We start from the raw sequence: 22644 nt of genomic DNA, 5'->3' as shown, positions 1-22644 counted from the left end.
ACCAGCCAAGGTGTTCCCCCAGATGGAAACCCTAGTCCATTTCCTTCTTTTGGAAATGTCGGTGCTCCATATATGGCAACTTTGTCCTTGCCTGGGTTAACCATCGGGTTGCATGTTTGGTTGTTCTCAACCTCTGTGGTCTCTACCATCTCAACTACTGGTCAATCAGTTCCTCCACCTGAACAACATCATGTTGATTCTAAGGTGGACCTCTCCCCTTCTTTGCCTGTTTCTGTGTCCTCATCTTCTACTTCGCCTGGTGAATGTCTGGATTCAAGTAACCAGGTGGCTAAGAAGAAGAAGAAGAAGACGAAGAAGAAGAAGTCTCCTAAGCGAGAGGTTAAAAATCCATCCCAGGTCAAATTCCCTTGTAAATTGTGCAAGGGTGACCATCTTCTTCGTGATTGTCCTGGTATTCCCAAGATCCTTGAAGTATGGCCGCGATCCGACTCATCCCTCATCATCCTTTAAAGCTCATGGCGACGCCACCCTATCAACTGACAACATTCAGAAGAAAGGGAAGATTCGAATCCCCTGTAGACTATGTGAAGGCAATCACCCCCTTCACCTTTGTCCGCTCATGGATAAAGCTTCCGTTGATCTGGAAAGTCTTACAGCTTCTTCACCCCAACTTCCTGTTGGTTATCAGAGGCTATCTTCTAACCCCCTCCCTGCGGACAAAGAGATCAACTTAGATTCTTCTCTTGTCTGTCCTCCTCCTTCCGAACCTGGCTGTGCCAAGCCTACTCCAGACCAACCATTGGTCGAAGAGAGTGTTGACTTGGGTTCAACACCTGTTGATTACTCTGTTTCGGAGGAGCATCATGATTCTACTGCTCATGTTCTTCTCGTCTCGTCAGATTCTCCTGAGTCTCAAAACGACCCTCCTATCCTCGCTGATCAAGGGGGTCCTTCTTCGTCTCCTGTAGCACAAGGGGGCAATCACACGATTCCCCCACCAAGTAGTTCGGTCTTTTCCTTCGACTGGAGTCATTTGACTACATTCCACCTTCCATCCCATGTGCCTTTCCATATTACCGTACATGCCTATGATAAGGCTATAACTGGCACTGTCTTGGATGAGGGTCCGTTAGTTAGTCTCATGCCTTTCACTACTTGGCAAGCTTTGGGCTCCCCACATCTTGTGCCGGTCGCACAGAATCTGTTGGAATTTGACGGAGGAACTAGTCAACCGTTAGGGATCCTCCCGAAGTTTCCTGTTACTTTGGGAGGCAAAACCGTTTATATAGACGTACTGGTTACCCAAGGTGCTCCAGATTTCAGTCTTCTCCTTGGCCATGACTATGTTTATGCCATGGGGGCCCTTGTCTCTTCACTTTTCCGTGTGGTTTGTTTTCCACACGACGGAAGAATTGTCACTATAGATCAATTATCGTTCTTTAGTCCCGTGGTGCCTTCTGTACAACTTCAATCCCCTCCTGGTTTTTATCCACCAGTTGTATCTGCCCCACCGCAGGTCAACTATGTGGCTATTTGTCTCGTGCCCGTATCCAGCGATGATGTCGTTGTGCATAATGTCCTGGGGGCATTGGGTCCTGACTTCCAAGATGTTTTCCTTCCACCGGAAGTGACATTCTTGGAAGCAACAACTTCCTATTCATTATGCTGAAGTTTGGTCGGAGCATAGTTCGCTTTCCTATGTCAAGCTCCTTAAAAAATGAAACTAGGTTTGGTCGGAGCATAGTTCGCTTTCCTATGTCAAGCTCCTTAAAAAATGAAACTGGATCTGGTCGAGCACAGTTCCTGATCTTGTGTCAAGCTCGTTAAAAAAATGAAACAAGGGTTGTGAGGATAGTTTCTTTACTGTATCAACCTCATTAAAAAATGAAACAACTCCCTTTCCCGATCGAGTCTTTTGATTAAGATCTTGTAAAATACCAATCGAGTCTTTCCAAGATCTCGAAAAGTGAACCTTCATTCCATCCACTTTGTTGAATGTAATGAAGCTTGGGGGGTATGTACCTCGTTTGTGCGTCCATTGTTATGCTGGGGGCATGCGATGCTCATAACAAGCATATTTTTTCGTATTCAAGATTTCAAAGCTTTTAGAACCGTGTTAAAAATAAAAATATCGCCAGACCCTTGTCGTTTCAGGTTCGTTAACGGTTATGAAGCGACATGCTTTTGATCGCTTTTTTACTTTTTCAAGTCGAAATCACTACTCATGAAAAGTACTCCTCGATCGTAATGATTGGGCGGTTCTTTCGAGCATTGTTTTACATTTTTTCGGGCTCGAGAGACACAACTTTATGAAAAAGGACACCCCTGGAGTTTCCTTTTCTGTTGTCTTTTCAAACTCTCTAAACATGAAAAGACGTTGAGTTTTCCTTTGTCATATTCGTTAAAATTCAATGACATCGGATGCCATCGAAATGACGCCTTTGAAGCATATTCTATCCCCATCAAGCTTCTCATCAAAAAATAACCGGGGTACTTGCCAGCAATGGTGGGGAAAATGGAACCACAATTATTGTCGTGTCGACAGTATGTCGCTATTGAACATGGCACTTGTTTGCATTTGTGTCTGGGTGGGGACATCTCATCTTGTTTTTACACTTGCCTCCGTGGGTTTGGGTTATCCTGTTTGACCTCTCATCTGCTCATTACCTCGTCACCATGACCCTTGATCATTTGATGTCAAATACTTCCAAGTCCACTGTCGTGCCACCAATATTTTCAAGAGAAGTTGACCTCTGCAAAATACTCAACCTCCCTCTGATACCTCACACAAAACATCTTATCCTTCTCTATCTCGTGTCAATGATGTGGGAAACATTATGGCCCACCTTCGATCAAGGTCACTTCCTATCGACTTCAGCTCATTATCCAGGAAGTTGACCTAGAGACTCCCTTCAGGTGCCTTGGAGCCTGCATGCCTCAATGGCAGGTTCTTCGTGTTCGACGCGAGGTTTTCATCATTGGCCTCCGATTGAATGATTATACGGGTGTTCGATGTCGGCTCACTGATTCACACACTGTAGATTGTACCCATAGTACCTTGAGGACCATTGTCATTATTGATGGTACCTCTCACGTCTGTTAACAGTTTTCATCATTGACTGGTAATCAAACGATGTTCTTGCATGTTCGACTTCGACTCCCATATTCACATGCTTGAACTTGTACTTTGTTCGGGTCGAGATGGAGTGCAAGACCCTGGATTTTTTCTGTTGAGATCCATGTTGCGATTTTGTGGATTATTATGATCATTACATGACTCATTCACTAGATGGCTGCAACCATGCCTGAGTCTACTTATCGATTCTTACTGGATGGCTGCGCCCATACCTTGGATCTAGATTTTTATGTACTCTGCTATGGATGGCTACTCCCATACCACATACGTCATGTACTTGAGATATCAGTTGTACTTCTTCATGCAGGTTCCTGTTACACAGTAATTTGTCACCGTCCCTGTTACCCCTTCTCCCGCACATTGGAGGACTTATTTCGGGACCTGTGAGAAGTAACATAACCTGAGAACACTTGCATTGTATCCCCTTGAGTATGTACTTCATATGCCATGAAGACACCTTCTGCAAAATACCCATAAAAATAGCCCTTTCTCCATTGGCGCGGTTCCACTGTGTATCACTCGCACCAATGGGGGAAATCCTCCAAAGAGGGTGCGCCAGCTGGCGCTCTGTCTCAAAGTCGCACTCGCGCTAGCCCAGTGGGGTAAAATTTTTAACAAACAAACTTATGAAGGTTCTTCCTAACCTATTCATGAACTGATTCCATCTTGAGTTAGTTCAGTTGGGCTTCGAATCTCCATAGAAGGGAAGTAGTTCTCCACCTCTCATGGAAGCTTCTTAGTGATAAAGCCAATCCCATGAATCTTTTGGATGACCCTAACTCCTTCTCCTCTATCTATAAAAGCTTTTCCTTTTTCCTTTGACAAGTTAGTCTCCAAGTTCCAAATTCTAAGTCTCAAAGTTTGAGGATTGCCAAGTTCATGCTACAAGGAGCCTTATTCATTCCCATGAGGCTAAATCTTAAGTGAGGAGATTCTTATCCAAGTGACCAAGGAGAGAGAGGCTTGTTCCCCATTCCCAACAAGCTTTGCAAGGCATGTGTTGCTGATCACCCAGCCAAAGGAGGATTTGATGTAGGAACTATGGTTGTATTCTTCTTTGTTGTTTATCAATAATAGATGACTATCATTATGGTTCCACTCTTGTTATTATTTGTGATGATGTTGAGTTATATCCTTTCTGACTGATATATAGTTGCATCTATTGGATTTTATGATTGTGTTTGTGTCGTTCATTCCATGTGCAGGTGTCCATTCACAAGAATCGTGGGGATTGTGACCAGCCGGAGCAAAGGAACGGGAGCGACGACTCTTCTACAAGTACTAGCGTTGGAATCCAGGTAGGCCCTCATCATCGGTCTTTGATTTTCAATTAGGAACCTGCGTGTTAGCATTGTTTGATCATTGCAAGACCCCATTTAGGCTAGTAGGGATCGCCTCTGTCCGCAGAGGGGATTTACCTTCACAACAGGCTCAATCGAATCATAGGAGGGTTCATCACTGAATTCGTAGTAGATACTTTTTCAGCTATAGCAAAAGAGAATGACGTTTTCTCAAGGGATCGTGAGGTAAGTACATTAAATCCTTGAACACTTGGATTAAAATGCTACTTTGTGAAAATTGGGTTATGCGAATAAATTGATGTTTGGGGCTATGTGGAGTGGGAGAATCTACAGAAACAAAGGTAGCACAGAACTATAAACTAGCCCGTTGATTTCACCTCCACGAGGGGGCAAAGAAGAGGTCGCGAAGGTTTCGCCAAGAAGCGCGATCAATCTGATAAGGCAAAGAATTCCGCGCATGCCACCCCCACCCACACCACCACCAGTTTCACCATCTTCAAACCCGACTTCTCCCATACCACCTCCGCCACCACTGCGAAGCAGTATGGCCAACACGATAAAGCTACCAGTGTTCAAGGGTGTAGGGAATGAAGATCCGGACCAGTTTTGGTTCATGATAAAAGCTGTATGGGAAGCATAGGGTTTCACGGATGAAAATATAAAGAAGGCTTCATTGGTCAGTGCTCTGCAGGATCGCGCGCTGACCTGGTACATTAGGCATTCCAATGAAAATCTGAATGCAGGGATAGCAGATATCCAAGCTACGCTAAACAAAGAATTTAGCAAGCCAAAATCGGAGGCATAGTCGATCATTGGATTCAAGGAAATCACAATGCTACTAGGTGAAACCCCATGGGAGTTGGATCAAAGACCGAAGTGCACAATTCATGAAGCAAACATGACATTAACAGATGGGCAACACTGGGAATGGTTGGTAGCATCATTTACACCACATCTACGGAATGCATTATCGCAACAAAGGCTAACCACTCAGGCCTAGGTTTTGGAGGTCGCAATGAGATTGCACAAGACTTCGATACAAGAACCTAACCTAGGAGTTCAGCAGATTGTCTAGTGTTTGCAAATAAGATAGGACGGCTCGTCCAAAACTGCACGACAAGGTATGGTGCATAAAATGCAAGGGCCAGGGGCACGACAAGGATAATTGTCTAGTGTTTGCAAATTACCTTGCGGGAGGGGGGCCAATGCCACTAAGACTGGAGGCACAAGTAGGACCAAGTGCGGCACCTGGATTATGGTGCGCGATTTGTCAGATAGGAGGAAAGCATGCTACAGATAAACACCATCTATTATAGAAGTATACAAAGAATTCCCAGCAGTTGTTCTGTAATTTTTGCAGGTCAGTAGGACATGATGAGCACACCTATAGAAGTTATGAACTAATGATCGATCAAACTCCCATCTAAAGAGTTCAGGCCAAAACATGGGCCCTCGATCAAAACATAGGAATGGCACGCACCAGATTTCAAGGGCACAGACAAGGCTGAGGTGGAATGGGACCAGGAAGAGGTTGTAGATAGTTGATATGTTACAATTGCGGAGGGCCAGAACATTATGCCCCGACTATACGAATCCAACGTGACCATCATGCTTGTACTGTACGTTGTTTGATCATGAGACAGAGGATTGTCCAACACTGATAGTGAGGTTGCGTGATAAAGGATCACTCCAACCTCCCCCAACTCAAATCCTGCAAATGATGAGGTCTAAGCTATGCGAGGAAGACCCTAATGTAAATATCATGCTCCGGAGTGGTATTACGATAGGGAATGACAAAGGAAAGTAGCCTAAAGAAAGTACCTGGGTTCACAAGGCTCCAACAAAAGAACTAGAATTTGATTTGGAGCACACTAAGGAGACCTTCATGGAAGCTAAGAGGAGCTTCGCTAATGACTACACTTCAGGAAGTAAAGAAATATTGGAGCTGGAAATGGACCCATCGATGCTCACCATGTTCTTGGAGACATGCATGAAGTTGTTGCATGACAACAAGGCTATAAATGGGCTACAAGAACTCATAACGAGATGTGTTGCGATCACGCCAAGAGAACAACGTGTAGTTTGGAAGCTCGGTAAGCACACGACGCGAACAGGAAGGGAGATGAGATTGACTACACAGATCAGGGAATATGAGATGGATCAAGTGATTCTTGACCTAGGATCGAACGTGAACGTCCTGCTGAAGCAGGCATGGGAGCACATGGGTAGACTTGTGCTGCAATGGTCTCCTGTCCAACTGCAGATGGCGAACCAGTAAAATATCCTACCTATGGGGAGATTGCAGGGAATCATAGTAGATATCGAAGGAGCAAGCACGCTAGTAGATTTTGAAGTGATAAAGATTTTTGATGACAACAATCCCTACCCTGTGCTATTGGGAATAGATTGGGCCACTGACATGAAAGGAGTAATAAATCTAAATAAGAGCAAGATGATATTTCAGAAAAAGTCACTACATGTAGTGGTACCTTTAGACCCTGTAGAAGGATCGCACTACATAGAGCCAGTGCATGACAATGACAATGATGACGATATGGACTACATCTACAAGATAACCGTGTGGGAGCAAGATTAGGTAAATCCAACTGTGGATGGCTGAATCTCTTGGGAGTGTGAAAGCTCCTGCACATCAGATTCTGATGAGGAGATAGAATGATGATAGAACCGGTTACACGAGGTAACCACATTCAACTGTAACATTATGACAAGATCAATGCATTGTGTAGCAATAGAGGTAAGAGATCTACCTACGTATGACGAGTTGAGAGAGGTGGATCACTTCCTAAACAAATTTGAAAGAGAAGTACTAGAACAACAGTGTTTTGATGCTCTGAAATGGTTACTGCAAGCTACACCCTCAAGATGGTGGGGTATCCACCAACAAAGTTTTTAGGACTAGTGAGAATGCAGAAGGATGATGCACATGTGGTTTGGGAATCCTCCGCTGTGATTAACAGACAAACTTGTCGAATGAACTGGCCCGTGCACCCACCTATCTAGATGGATACAGGAATATGGTATGAAACCTATGCGAATTCACACCATCCTCATAGTAGGAGACACAATCAGTAAGTAGGTGTGGGTAAGGTAATGGCATGAATAACCCCTTAGATTGGGACCATGAAGTATGGAAAGACCAAGTGCACAGAAGAATATCCACGCAGAAGCTTTTAACAAAGTACGTGAATCACTGAACAAGGTCCACAATGTCAAGAGGACTGACTAGGACCTAGGCATACCAGCAATTCTATGGGCTTATAGGACCACGTGTAAGAACCTGACCATGCAGGCCCCACTAATGCTAGAGTATGAAGAAACCGTTGTAAGCCCTATAGTACTTCGAAAGCTTAGACCATGCATGATAGCATCGATAGATACGACAGTTTGCAGAACCTTGGAAGCAAAAATCCAACAGGTAAATTTTAGACTCCAAGAACTTGAAGAAGAAAGGGTACGATTAAGGAAGAAAAGCTCTTTGGTCGACATGGAAGTCAAGAAGCTAGAAGACAAGATAAAGGAATATTTTCTCAGCAAAAAGACCAGGGTGATAAGGTAGGATGCGTACAATCACGATGATCAGTCTGATGCTTTGGCTTGGACCGCACATTACTAAGCGAATTGACTAGGGTAGCGCATTGCAGATGGTAATGTGCGTGATGCCAACCGTAACAAGAAAAGCTAGGTATTTTCCAGGCAACATGATGGATGATAGGATGAAACTTTACACGGGTGGTGCGACCACCTAACTAGCTGAAGGAAGTACAGTCTTAGTGCTCCAGACAGTTGAAAGGAAGCGCGGGACTATAAACTATTTTGCCTGGGAGCTGCGCGATGTTGGAGCTGCGCACAGAAGCAAAGAGTCACAAGGTCTGCGACAGTTCACAGGGGGCTGCAATGCCGCACGGGTTGACGAAAAAGTGACCATTGAAGCCACTATTCATGATGTGATCCTCAACTTGAGACCAAATGGAGCAGGCAACAAGCATTTAAAATGTGATTTATGGGCAAGATTTGGGAAAATATGCCGCCAAGGGAGCATCAATGAATCGGATTTGGGGGGAACGATCAAATTCAAATTTAAAAAGTGCTATAAAATACAAAGGGTTGCCCAACAAACAACACTTGGTCATTTGTGAATTGAGCTATTGAGTAGAGCCCTGATTATTGCATGTTGAGCATTGATTGAGCCCCTGAGTTCATGAGTGCTAGATTTTTGGATAGATATGATGGCAATAACTAAGGATGTTATGGAGATAGCTGAAATGATGGCCGAGGAGGCTGCGTAGGCCCTGAATGTGGGGGATGCTCTGGAAGGTGCCAAGATTATGGCAGAAATCCCAAAATCACTGTGCACACTAAGACCAAAGAGGGACAAACAAGCGATGATTTTTTTACGTGTGTCCCCGCGGAACCCGTTGCGCACCAAGTTGTCAATGAAGGAGAAGGGGAAAGCCATCACCATAGAGACCGATGAAGAAGAGGAAGACCTGGAGGAACTAATCATCACAGAAGATGAGGATGAAATCATGGAGGAGGAAACTTAGCCTACGCACCCCCAACAAAGTTGCCCACCTATGTACTCCCCATGAAAAGGGAAGGATAAAGTGCCCAAGGACCTGTACGAGACCAAGAGCTCGCTCCAAACCCTGCTCCTCCTAGACAACATTATTTTTGAGGGCACGCACTTGGGATGGGTGCCAAGCCTAAAATTCGAATATTGGGACCTTTTTAACAACGAGAAGTTCCCTCACCTTGAGACTAGGCACCTCATGAAGCCCAAGCAGAACACCACGACGAGGGTTACAAAACTAGAGCCATGAAAGTGGTTGTGCAGAGTGGAAAAGGCTAGGCTACTGAACTGTTGGGCATGGAATCCCCCCCGAAGCATGTTTTGGGGACCAAAGCCCATGTTTTGACTGAATGATGTTGTAAAGCCCAGAGAATTATGGGCACGGAACTATGTTAGAGTCATAGGGTTGTCTGCCGTAGTTTGTAATGTAATGTCTGCCCACCCATGGTCTGTGGACCATGGGATTGTATAAATAGAGTGAGGCTCTAAGTGTAAGAAAGAACTAAGTATGGAATAGGAACAAGTCCAAAGGATTAATTAGTAAGTATCTAAGTGTGTTTTTGGGTTGTAGAGTAGGAGAAGGCTCTGCAGCTGAGTGCGCAGGGTGGAGTCGAGTCTGTAACTGGAGAAGAAAATAATAAAAGAAGTTTGATCCTAATTTTTTGTATCTGTTCTTGAGTTATTACATGTTTGATATCAATTGCAAATATATTGTTTATGTATTGCGCGCACTTGTATGAATGATTTATATTGCTAAGCATACTTAACACATGCAAGTAAGCTAAGTTAATGAATTAATGGTGGAATATTAGTAAGGACTAGGGTAATAACAACGTTCAGGCCCCAAGTAGGGTTACGTGACAGAAGCATCTCAAGCTGCGAGGAACGGGTAAGTGCGCATAGCAACATGTGCGCAGGGACGAACCCCAGACCACTTGAACTCATCAGACATCTCCAGGGTGTGGAAACCTAGTTCTAGCACCCTCCCATACTACTTCAGGTGAGACCTCAATCCATGCTCTACTGTCTGTTGCCGAAAGGGCCAGTAGTGCTAGGATTTGTTTGGCTAAATCACCTTTGAACCTGGGTCAAGCCCCAATAGGCCAACATGACCTGCTCTGGGTGCCGCACTTCCACCACGAACCAATAACCATTTTCATCGTCAGGTAGTTGCTCTTCCTGATGCATGATGAGTGTTTGTGGCCAAAGGAACCCATCCCCATCATGGCAGACTTAATTCACCGCATTTCTCGGCTTCCTTGAAAGGAGAAGTCTCCGCAGTCATTCGGAAGGGAAGAGTAGTGACTTGGCCATCACAGAGGCCATGAAGAAAAAGTAGAAGCTGGAAAAGAAGAGGAGGAGCTATGCCATCTCCAGCATCAAGGACAAAGCAATATGCATGGTGACCCAAATCCTTACACGAAAGGTTATGTGCAAGTGCCACGCAGACGAAGTACTTGTGCCAGTGGTAGCACTGGATGAGAAGTGCATGGAGGGTGTCCAGTTTAACTAGTTCAAGTTCATCTGCAAGGAGTTTTTAGAGAATTTCTGTGAAGCTCAGGAATAGGGAAAAACATTCCACTATGCATGGTTTCTGTTGTCCATAGTGCTCATGGCAGGGGAATTACCAGAGGATAGTCAATTCCCCATAATTGATAGGGACCTTCCAGAGGCCACGAAGTACACTTCACTCTGGGTCACAAAGGATGCCAAGAGGATCCGCGACAGTAAAATATTCTGGGTGTTCATGGAGAAGAACCTCATAATGGGGATCAACCATAAGCCGCTATTGTCACCCACTGTCTACAACAGCCTGCAATGTTTTGTGGAATTCGAAGCAGAAATCCACAACATTTATATCAGAGCACGTAAGGACCCGACCAAACAGTGGATAAAGCTACCCTTCGTAGCCCAAATGACGTCATTTTTAATGTACTGGAGGCATGGCTGCCGGAGTGGCACACCCCAGACATCACAGAGATCGAGAATTCGACAGTACAAAGAAAGAAAGATGAGGCCAAGTTTCACATCACATAGTTGGCTGAAAAGTGAAGGAAGGAAGCAGCGATAGCAGAAGTGCAGGTGGCGTGGGATGCTGCACAACAAGAAACTGAGCAAGAAAAGGACACAGCAACAACAGAAACATAGGAGGTAGTCGTGAAGGCAGGCAAGGACCAAATGACGCCTTCGCATGGGCAGGAAGCAGAGGAAGTAGAGATAGAAGAGGAAGGCATAGACCCACAAACCATGTCAACATAGTTTAAGTGCCAGCACCCAACTGAGCGGACAGGGTTGCGTAAGAAGGTCAAGGCATCAAAGTTGTCTATTGACCCGATCACCCTAACCAAGGCTGATCTACATGACATCGGTGAGACACTGCACAATTTCACCTCTGAGGGTCTCCAAGATTTCATGCAGGAGAACCAGATTGTGTTAGGCACCCTCAGAGCATAGTTGTAGGAATTACAGGTGCGCTATCCTCAAGCTGATACCCTCTCAACCAGCCTCGTAGTAAGAACAACAACAACAAAACAAATTTTGGCATGCGCGAATGACGAGTTCCATAGTGCTGCCGGAAGGGGCACTAGTGACAACAAATGAGGTTGACAAGCCTACGGTTAGCACACTGAAGGGTCTTGGTATCAATATGGTTGCACTCCCATGAGAGACCTTATATGTGTTGGAGGATGGGATAACTACAAAGCTGTGAGCTAGGGAGAGCTGCACACTGCAAGTACTTAGCCAGCAAAAAATCAATATGGAACAATTGAGCTTCTAGCGTGATGAATTGGTGTCGTAGAATCAACAGCTGGTACAGGTAATAGACGATGCTTGGCAAAGTGTCCTAGAGCTGGCCATCCCAGTGGACATACCAGCAAAGGTGTGCATCCACAGGTTAGCCGTAGGGGTGTGTGAGGTGTGGGAGGAAATGATAAAGGTTTAGCTAGAGCTGAACCTTCAGATCACTAAGCTGCGGTTGAAGGCATAACTGTCCACCCCTCTGGAAGTTAGAGAATAGCATGCTAGTGTTATCACAACGGGACTAGATGAAATTGGCAGTGAAGTGCGAGACTGCACTAACATGTTGGAAGAAGCATTTGAGTCCTCACAAATTTGCAGGAGGACCCCAACATCCAGCACTTAGAGACAGAGCCATGAGAACTCTAACAGAAGTATGACAACATCTGAGGAACTACGCATATGGTGGTCCTCACTCAGAGGCTCACGTGGTTGCAACGGGCTAAAGCACTGAAAGAACAGGTGTACGCGGCACAACACAAGGAAGCAGTCCTGAAGGTGCGCGTTCAGCCTTGGATCGATGAGGCCTTCACCATCACAGCAGAAATTAAAGGAAATCTCACACAAATGCAGGGGATGCATGCACTGATGCAGAGAATAACTTCCGAAATAGAGGTCTCGAAACAATGTATGCAGTAGATCCAGCAAGTAGCAGCTCAGTGTGCTGCTGACCTTGCCGCAGTTCAAGAACAGTTGGAGGGACTCTGCGCAAAGATATCTACACTGACAGAGTGAATCGAAGGTGAGTCACGATGTTTGTGTTGGGGGCTTGTTCGGCATGGAATCCCCCCAAGGCAGGTTTTGGGGCTTAAAGCCCAAATTTTGACTAAATCTTGTTGTAAAAGCTCCGCGAATTGCAAGCGCAGGGTGCAAAAGCATAATAGAGTCACAGGGTTATCCACCCTAGTTTTTGTAATGTAATGTCAGTTGGATAGACCTACCCATGGTCCATAGACCATGGGATTGTATAAATAGAGCAAGGCTTTAAGTGTAAAAGAGAACTAAGGAAAAGAAGGGAATAGAAGCATGAGAAGTCTAAGTGATTGAGTCAAAGTGTAAAGTGTGTCTATGGGTCGTAGAGTAGGAGAAGGCTCTGTAGCTAAGTGCGTAGAGTCCTAATAGTCTGCAGCTGAGTGCGTGGACCCCTGCATCTGAGTGTGTAGGGTGGGTCGAGTCTGTAACTGTTGGAAGAATCAATAAAGAGAAGTTTCGCTATAATTCTATGTATCTTTTCCTAGATTAATGCATGATTGGATATAATTTTCATGTATATTGTTTATTTACTGTGCGAAGTTGTATGAATGTTTTATATTGTTAAGTATAACTTAAGACATTTAAGTAGGCAAAGGTGCTTAATTAGTACTAGAATATAAATAAGATCTCGGGTAATAGCACAACGCGTGGCATAGCCCCTGGTTAGGGCTAAACAAAGGTAGGGTATCGAGATGTGAGGAACAGAAGGTGCATGAAGCCACCTATGCATAGGAACAAACAAAGGACCAGTCGAACCTCTCAGACATCTCAAGGGTGTGAAAACCTAGTTCTAGCACCCTCCCATACTACTTTAGGTGAGACCTCAGACCGCGCTTCGCAAACTATTGCCGAAAGGGCTAGTAGTACAGGGATTTGTTTGGCTAATTAACTTTGAACCTAGGTCAGGCCCCAACAAGCCAATAGGATGTCAAAGGGGAGTCTGGTCATCAGAACTTCAACAAAATGACTAAGTATGTGAATGAGTGAAAGATGCAAATGTGATCTTACAAACACACACACACACATGACTTGACGACTAGACGACTCAAACCAATGAGACACACATGTTCAACATGACTGACCGATGGTGTAAGCGACAAGCACGACACTTGTGATTGATCGTTGATCAACCGTGATGATGCTTGTGCAACAGTGAATGTGACTCCATATGTGAGTGCGACAGATGACTTCATAGTGAATATAACATGTACACATGAAGTGAAGACCTTGAGCATGACTAGAACATGGTCACAAGCGACATATTGACATCAACATGTAAAAGCTTATGTGGAATTAACAAGCAAGGAGGTTGTGAAGGCTCACACGAGCTCATGGAGTGAACCCGAGCGTATGAAACCGTAAAGTGAGACTCTCAAGGGAGGCTCTAAATTTGGGTGCAGGCCAAAATTTTGGAGGTGGTTGTAGCCACTACACCATTACACTGAGAGAAACCTCCTTACACTGGTCACACTAACCTACATCCTCCATATGTTGGGATGAACTATCACCATGGTCCACAACCTATTACACAGAACCAAGGTATGGGGGTATAAATTTGTTCAATCCTTTCTTATCCTCTTTTGATCTTCCCTATTTAGCTAAGCTGGTGAATGACCCCATCTGACACGATCCTTGATGCCTACCGATGCCTAGAAAGTTTCCATCTAATATCCCCAAGTTTGAAGGGAATCCTGGAGAAAACCCATTGACACATATCACCACCTACCATCTTTGGCGCTCATCAAACTCTTTGGTGGATGATTCAATCAAATTATGTCTATTCCAACATACCGTGACCGAAGATGTTGTTAAGTGGTATATTGAGCTAGATACAACATCTTATAATGACTTTTATTCCTTGGCCCATACCGTTTTAACTCATTTTTTGTTTCCCGTGAGATACGACATTGATTATAACCTCTTGTCCAAATTTAAACAACTCCACTCCATTTTTTATCATATTCATGAGTGGTGATGACATAAGAGGTTATTTCAAACCGATTTTCTCGATGAGATTCTTTAGAAATAGTTTGTTTGATTGTTGTTACCTACTATAGCCAAGGATGTTTCTATATTAAAGGTTTTTACCGAGGAACAAAATATATTAGTTTCCTATCAATTGGATTTAATTTATTCTCAGTGAGGAACATTTTATGAAGTAATCCCTAATTCTCCACTCCCTTTTATCGACCCACCCAAACCTACCGTAGGACCACACTGTGATGGTGAAATTGGATCCTTATAAAACTCTATAATCCAACTTATTTCCCAACTTGGGAAATTTGTCATGACATCACAAGCGCCAACATGTGTGTATGGATCTGAAAGAGAACCCTCTTCTAAGAAACCCACCAATTTTCTCACAGTGAATTCCACAACACCCAAGAACACTCAGCAACGTAGTTGGAAAAATAATAAAAAGAATAAACAAAAGACTCAACTTTCTCATGAGACTCAATCAAACCTGCCTAGTGAGGGAGGGTGCACATATGAACATCGTCGTAAGATCAAGTTCCCTTGCAATATCTATCATGGTGAGAATTTAACTCATGAGTTCCCTCGAATGGATGAATTTCATTGGCTTCTTGCACCACCACTTGGGAATCAACAACCCGCTATCTTGAATCATCCATTTCTTGGATAGCCTCAACAACAAATCATTTCCCAGGTTCCTCAACCTCTACAAGGGGGAAATGAGGGGTTTCCATCCTTCCAAAAATACATCCATCCTTATGTGCCAAGAGTAAGTCAATATGACCACGCTAACTAAGTCATATGATACTCTTGAGTCAAATTTTTCCTCTATGGACTCAACCAACTTTATTACATCCATTATACCTCTCACACTAGATAAGTCTATAGAACCAGTCTACTACCCACCTAAGGGTGTCATTCACAAGTCAACACATAACCCATTTGCACGAGTTTCCCAGCACTACAATATCTTTGTGGATTTAACCCAATATCCTTATGTCATGTCTTCCTTGGAGGTTTTCTAGAGCTTCCCTCAGCAATGCAAATCCTTATTGACTATGATCGAGGGTGTGTATCCCTTGGAGTATTCTCTCATTAATTTTAATGTTGATTCTCCTCGCTATAGAATTTCTCACCAAATGGAATTTTAGATCCATGTTCAAATATTCCATAAGAACATCCATCGCACTTTGGTGGATGAAGGCTCTTCTACATGTGTTAAGTTATCTCTCAAATCTATAGAAGGAGAAATTGTTGTTCTATGTGACTCTTTATCTCCTTCTCATTCTCCATTAAAAACAACAAATCCATGTACAAAACTTGGGTTTGGAGAACTTGAAATCCAATCTGTTGATCTAGATCCTTTATTCTTACTGTGTTATTATTATAGATCTTAACTTAATTGCGTGGGCCCAATAGTCTCATTTATCATTCAACATTCACAACAAGTCCGCACAATCATAAAACTATAAAGAGATGCATAAATATAACAGAAGCATAGACACACAATATTTCATAATCAACTTATCCTTTATTAATTTTTGTCCACCTTTCAAAAAAAAATAGGGTTCCGAAGATTCGTTGTTGGAACAAATATTTGCACCCTAAAGGACGTAACGTAACGTCGGTCCATAAATGACCTTACGTTGGTTGAGCCCAAAGGCACGCAAGTACCACCCCATCCCAGACCATCGCAAGGAAAACTATAACCAAAATATTTTTTATCTGGCATTAACCTGGAACCACGTGCATCCTCTCGGACGAATTTTCAATGTTCTTGGAGAACCTGTCGATAATTTGGGTCCTGTAGATTCCTGACTCCACCCTGTGCACTCATCTGCAGGGGTCCGCATACTCAGCTGCAGACTCTACTAGGCCTTTGCACACTCAGCTATAGAGCCTCTACCTATCACTATGACCCAATACCTCCAGATCTACTTCTAACTTCTAACCATGCCTTTTCATCTCTCTATTACTTATCAACAACTTTGAAACTAAAAAATTACTTTACACTTAGGGCCTCACTCTATTTATACAATCCCATGGTCCACAGACCATGGGTAGGCTGGCACACTTTATATTAAATTACATTATCTTAGGTAAGACAACCCTAGACTCTCGCGCTTTGCCCCTGCATTTCGCAGGGTCTTTACATCACACTTGACCAAAATTCTTGCTTCAAGCCCCAAAAACATGCTATGGGGGGATCCGTTGCCCAACAGGCCCCCAACACAATCAACGTGACTCATCTCAAGTCACTCTACTGGCACGGTGATCTTTGCACAAATTCCATCCAACTGTGCCTGTGCTGTGCGAAGATCCGTAGCACACTGCTATGTCGTCCTCTAGATCTACTCCATTTCTTCTTCTGAATCATCTGCGTCAGACTTCATTATCTACTTTGATGCTAGCTTCTAGTACTTATGTTTATATTCCCGCATCTTTGTCTGCCTTCTCAGGTCGCAAAGACTGTACTTGGGTTGGTTAGTAAGACAGCCGGCCCACCCATGTAGGGATTCAGGCAACTACCATTTACTCTTCCTGGGAAGGTTTCTCCATTAGGTTTGACTAGCTTGATCACACCTTTGTCTATGACCTCTTTTACCACATATGGTCCCAACCAATGCATTCTGAATTTTTCAGGAAATTTTTTAAACTTGTTATCATACAGCTACGCTAAATCATTTACCTTGAATGTGTGCAGCTTGATATGGTGATCGTGCCAGGCTTTCTCTTGTTTCTTCTGTACTTGCTTATGGAATGCTGCCAGAAACTGTTCTTCCTCAAGTTCTTCCAATTGTGCAAGCCTCTCTTCCCAGGCTTCATGGTCCGACATGCCTGTAAGTGCTTCTATCCGCAAACTGGGTATGATGTATTCCATTGGCATGACTACTTCCGTGCCATAGACTAACCTTAAAGGTGAATGACCCATCAATTTTTTGCACATGGTTTTGTATGCCCATAATACGGAAGGTATGCACAAGTCCCAGTCATTTCATTGCGTGTTGCATACTTTGGTCAGCACGGTTTCCAGAATTTTGTTAAATGCTTCTACTATCCCATTAGCTTGCGGATGGTACGGTGTACTTTGTTGATGATACACTTGGAACTCCTTGGTGAGTGCGCTGATAGTTTAATTTAGGAAGTGCATTCCATGGTCACTCATTAAATTTTTCAGGAAACCAAACCGTTTCAACAAATTGTTGAACAAAAATTTCGCAGTTGTAGTGGCTGTGCAGTCCTTAACTAGCTGATTTTCTGCCCATCGAGTCAGGTACTCTGTCGCGATGATGATGTAGCGCCCACCGATATTTCCCTAAGGTTTTATTGGTCCCACAAATTCGATTACCCATTTTTCAAATGGCTGCAACGTCATCTATGGATTGAGTGGCATCTCATCCCTTCGCGATGGTTTCCCAATCCATTTACATATGTCGCAGACCCGACAGTGTGCTTTTGAATCTTGATGTAAGGTTGGCCACCATAGCCCAACACGAAGAATCTTCTGTGTTGTCACACGTCCTGCATAGTGTCCTCCTGTAGCTCCCCCCATGTGCTTTTGTGATGACCTATCCTCGTTCAAATTTAGGTACATATCTTCGCAATATCTCATCCTTTCCAATTTTGTAGAGGTGCCCCGCGATGACAAAAAAATCCACCGCGACACCACCAATTCCTTCTTCTGCTGGACTGAATATTCTTTCGGCGCAGTCCATGTGGTTAAAAAATGGCTTATATCTTTGAAGTGGCCATCCGCGATGCGCACTGCAAAGAGATGTGCATCAGGTAGACCTTCTTCCAAATTTGTTGGCTCGTCACTTGTCTTAATTTGTGATAAGTGATCTGGTCCTACATTGGGGCGTCCCAGCTTTATGATGACCTAAAAGTCATATTCTTGAAATAGTAATAACCATCTACATATACGACCCCCCAACACAGGCTTATTCACCAGATATTTCAACGCAGAATGATCGGTATACATCTTGAAGTGCCCGCAAAGTGAATAGTGTCGGTATTTCTGGAGCGCATATACCATTGCTAATCCTTTGTGCCCAATAGTAGAGTAGTTCTTTTTAGCCTTGGACAGCCACCGACTCACAAACATGATTGGGTGATCCATGCCTTCCACGCCTTCTTGCGTAAGTACATCTCCCAATGCAATACACGAAGCATAAACATGTACATGAAATTCTACGTCCCATTTTTGGAAGACCAGGATAGGATCGGATGCCATTTTTTCCTTGAGAATATCCAAACTCTTCCTACAATCATCATTCCAACAATATGTAGTGTCCTTTTGCAATAGTTTTTCCATCGGTGCTGTTATTTTTGCATAGCTCTTGATAAACTTTCTATAGTAACTAGAGTGCCCCAAAGTAGCACGTAGTTGTTTGACACTTCACGGTGCTTCTATATTAAGAATGACTGCAATCCTCATAGGGTCCACCATCAGGCCTTGTTTGTAGACCACATGGCTGAGAAGATTCCAAAAGGGAATGAGGAAGGTGCACTTTTTAAGATTTAGGGGAATCTGGTGTCTTCAACAAGTATCTAGCATCAAACATATGCTCGCTATATGGTGTTTAACTAACCCAAGTACAATCCAATCATCTAGATAGACCTCCAAGAACTTGTGGATGTATTCCTTGAATGCGACCATCACTATGCACGAAAATATCGCTAGCGTGTTCTTCAGTCCAAAGGGAATAATGGTGTATTGAAAATAGCCCCATTCGGTTGCATAGGTTGTCTTGCTTCTATCTTCCTGCATGATCTTGATCTAATGGTACCTTGAGAAGCCATCCGTGAATGAGTAAGCTTCCTGACCACCAACATTCTCCAATACTTCATCTGTAAACGGTGTCAGGAATGGATTGTGAGCACAGGTGTCATTAAGCTTCCCGAGGTCCACACATATTCTAATTTCACCCTTCTGTTTTTTCTTATGTACTACCATAGGACTCACCCAGTAAGATTCTTCCATTGGTTCAATAATCCCAGCTGCAAGCATTTTGTCTAATTCGTCATGGACCTTTTCTTTATACTTTGGATTCAAACAGTAAGGTCGTTGCTTAACTAGCTTCGAGTCCAGTTTCAGAGTGATCTTCATCATCCCTAAGTTGCCAATGATCCCCTTTAAGTATGTGATTTTGGTAAGGAACAAATCTTTATATTCGCGGAGTAACTTGACAACCTTATCTACCATAGCATCATCCCAATAGTCCCCAAGTATCACGTACTTCAGCTCCGCGTTTGTGCCAATGTTTACCTGCTTTGTTTTTAACGGCGTAGTGATGTCGAGATCTTCAATTGATGGTCCTCGAACTTCACGACACCCTTTAGTTTCTGTAATATTAATATTTCGAGGGTCATCATCATCCTCTTCTACTTGCATGTTATAGCATTCCAGGGCACTGCTTAACTGAGTTTCCCATGTTGGCTGAACTACTTATCATGGTTCCTGTGGTATTTTGAAGATGGCAGCTTTTACAGCTTGCAGCGCGTCATCAATAGTGTCCAACCATCAGTCTTCAAATGTGAATGTTAACAAGAATCCCTCATGCAAGACATCCCATTCGCCCATACCATGTCAGAGTTCTATCTCAGTATACCAATTCATGGGTATGACATCCATGGTATTATAGAATACGTGTACCCATTCAGGCTGAGGTTCTTCCCCATAGGCCTTGGTCCATTTTGCGAGGTGCGTGCGCGGGTCATCTCGTCCATCATATTTATCTTCTATCCATAGTTGGGGTTTCCCAAATTGTAGGCACATCATCCTTCTATGTCCACACCAGTTTTCAAAATTTCCTTGATATGTTCCCCACCAGCGCGCAGGTGTCACGTGCAGCGTCGACTTCAACGCCTCAAACCGCTATTGTTCTAGTACTGTGCTTTCAAACTTGCTCAAGAATGCATCCACCACTGTCAATCCATCATATGCTGGAAAATCTTAGGCCTAGGTTGTTACGCAACGTAGTGATCTAATCATCATGTTGCAATTCAGCGTTGTCACTTCGTTCAACCGATTGTGCCAGCGTTCATCTTCTTCGTCTAAATCTGAGGTGTAGGAACTTGCGCGCTCCCACAAGACCCTTCAATCTAAAGTCGGATTCACCCAATCCTGATCTCACAAAGTTATCTTGTAGATACATTCTAGCTCATCATTGTGTATAGGTTCGATGTAGCGCGCTCCTTCAGCTGGGTCCAGTGAAACTATTACGCGTAGGGACTTTTTCTCGAATATCATCTCCCACTTCTTCAGGTTGATGACTCCATTCATATCAGTGGCCTAGTCTATTCCTAGAAACGTGGGATAAGGTTTGCTGTCATCAACAATATCTATTACTTCAAAGTCTGTCTGTGTGTTCACGCCTTCGATATCAATAGTTACCCCTTGCAACCTCCCCATAGGTAAAATCTTATGTTGGTTCACCATTCATAATTAAATAGGGGACCACCATAACACAGGCTACCCATGGGTTCCCATGTCTTCTTTGGTAATACATTCACATCTGAACCTAGGTCTAGGATTACCTGGTCCATTTCATACTTGCCAATCTATGTTGTCAATCTCATTTCCCTCCTAGTGCGCAATGCATTCTTTCCCAGTTTCCAGACTACACGTGGTTCCCCTGACCCTGTGCACTTAGTGATCAACTCTTGTAGCCAACTTAACTGTCTTATTGTCGTGCAGTTGTTTCATGCATGTCTCCAAAAAGCTAGTAAGCATAGAAGGATCCATCCCTGGCTCTGGTTGATCCTTACAACCTGAAGTGGAGGCCTCCATGAAGCTCTTCCTAGCTTCCATGAACATCTCTTTTGCGCGTTCTAAGTAAAACTTAGGTTCCTTTGTAAGAGCCTTGTTAACCCATGCATCTTCCTCAGGCTACTTCCCCTTATCCTCCCCTGTGGTCACACCGCTTCTGAGTACTATGTTCAGATTTGGGTCTTCTTCACGCGGTTCAGACCTCATCATTTGAATATTTTGAGTCAAAGGAGGCTGGAGTACCCTTTTCTTTCACATCTGCGCAATCAACGTAGGACAATCTACTGCTTCATGATCGAACTGAGCACAGTATGAATAGGATATTCTCATCGGGTTGGTACAATCATGGGCGTAGTGCCCTAGTCCTCCTCAATTGTAACAAATTATCTGTCTGCGGCCCCTTCCTGGTCCCATTCCTCCTCGTCCTCGACCTCGCCCTTGAAATCCAGCATGCACCATCCCCCCATTGGGTTGAGGACTCACGTCTCTATCTGCATCTAATAAGCTAGGGTCTGATCCATCTTTAACTCATAGCTATGACAAGTACGCTCGTCGGGGCCAACCGACCTACATAAATTACAAAACAGCTGTTGGGGAGTCTGTGTATACTTCTACAATAAATGAAAATTATCTGTCGTGTGCTTTCCTCCTATCTGACAGGTCGTGCACCATAATGCAGGTGTCGCACTCGGCCATGCATGTGCCTCTGGTCTCAACGGCATCGACTGTTAGAAAATTATATATTACGGAGCAATGGAACACATAAAATATTGCAGAAATATAAACACAGAAAAGGCACAAAACAAGAGAGACACAGATATACGTGGTTCACCCAGTTTGGGCTACGTCCACCCCAAACAGCCAGTCCTTCCTTTCTATTATCCAACAAAATGAAGAGACACAACCTACAGCAAATCCGCTGTAATATCCTCTGTTTTCTCTCACAGTCTCACCTCTCTGTTTCTCGCTCACAAAATACACATCTATCACACAGCCTCAAATACAATACCCTCATACAAAGAGAGGGGTTGCCTTCTAGGGCAAAAAACCCTAAACTAAACATAAGTTCTACCGTCAGATCATCCGCCTAATGAACGGCCCAGATTGACTAGAAATTACTATACTTTTACAAGGCAATTTTACAGCTGTTTTTAGCTTCGGGGGCGCTACCCCCAAAACCCCCTGCCAGGCGGGGGGGCTCCCAAAGGTCGCAGCCGCCCCCCCTGGACCCCCCTCCAGCGAATATTTTACGGGCGGCGTTGCCGCCCCCATTTCAAACTGGGGTCCTATGTGGCGATACCTTTGAATATAGAAGATAATCGGGCTCCACACCCAACAATCTCCCACTTGGAGATTG

The sequence above is a fragment of the Pinus tabuliformis genome, chromosome 7 (assembly GCF_031772625.1).
Source record: "Pinus tabuliformis cultivar Carrire ecotype Pingquan chromosome 7, CPIR1, whole genome shotgun sequence".
Lineage (NCBI taxonomy): Eukaryota > Viridiplantae > Streptophyta > Pinopsida > Pinales > Pinaceae > Pinus > Pinus tabuliformis.
The sequence above is the reverse complement of the archived record's forward strand: the minus strand, read 5'-3'. Positions refer to the sequence as shown.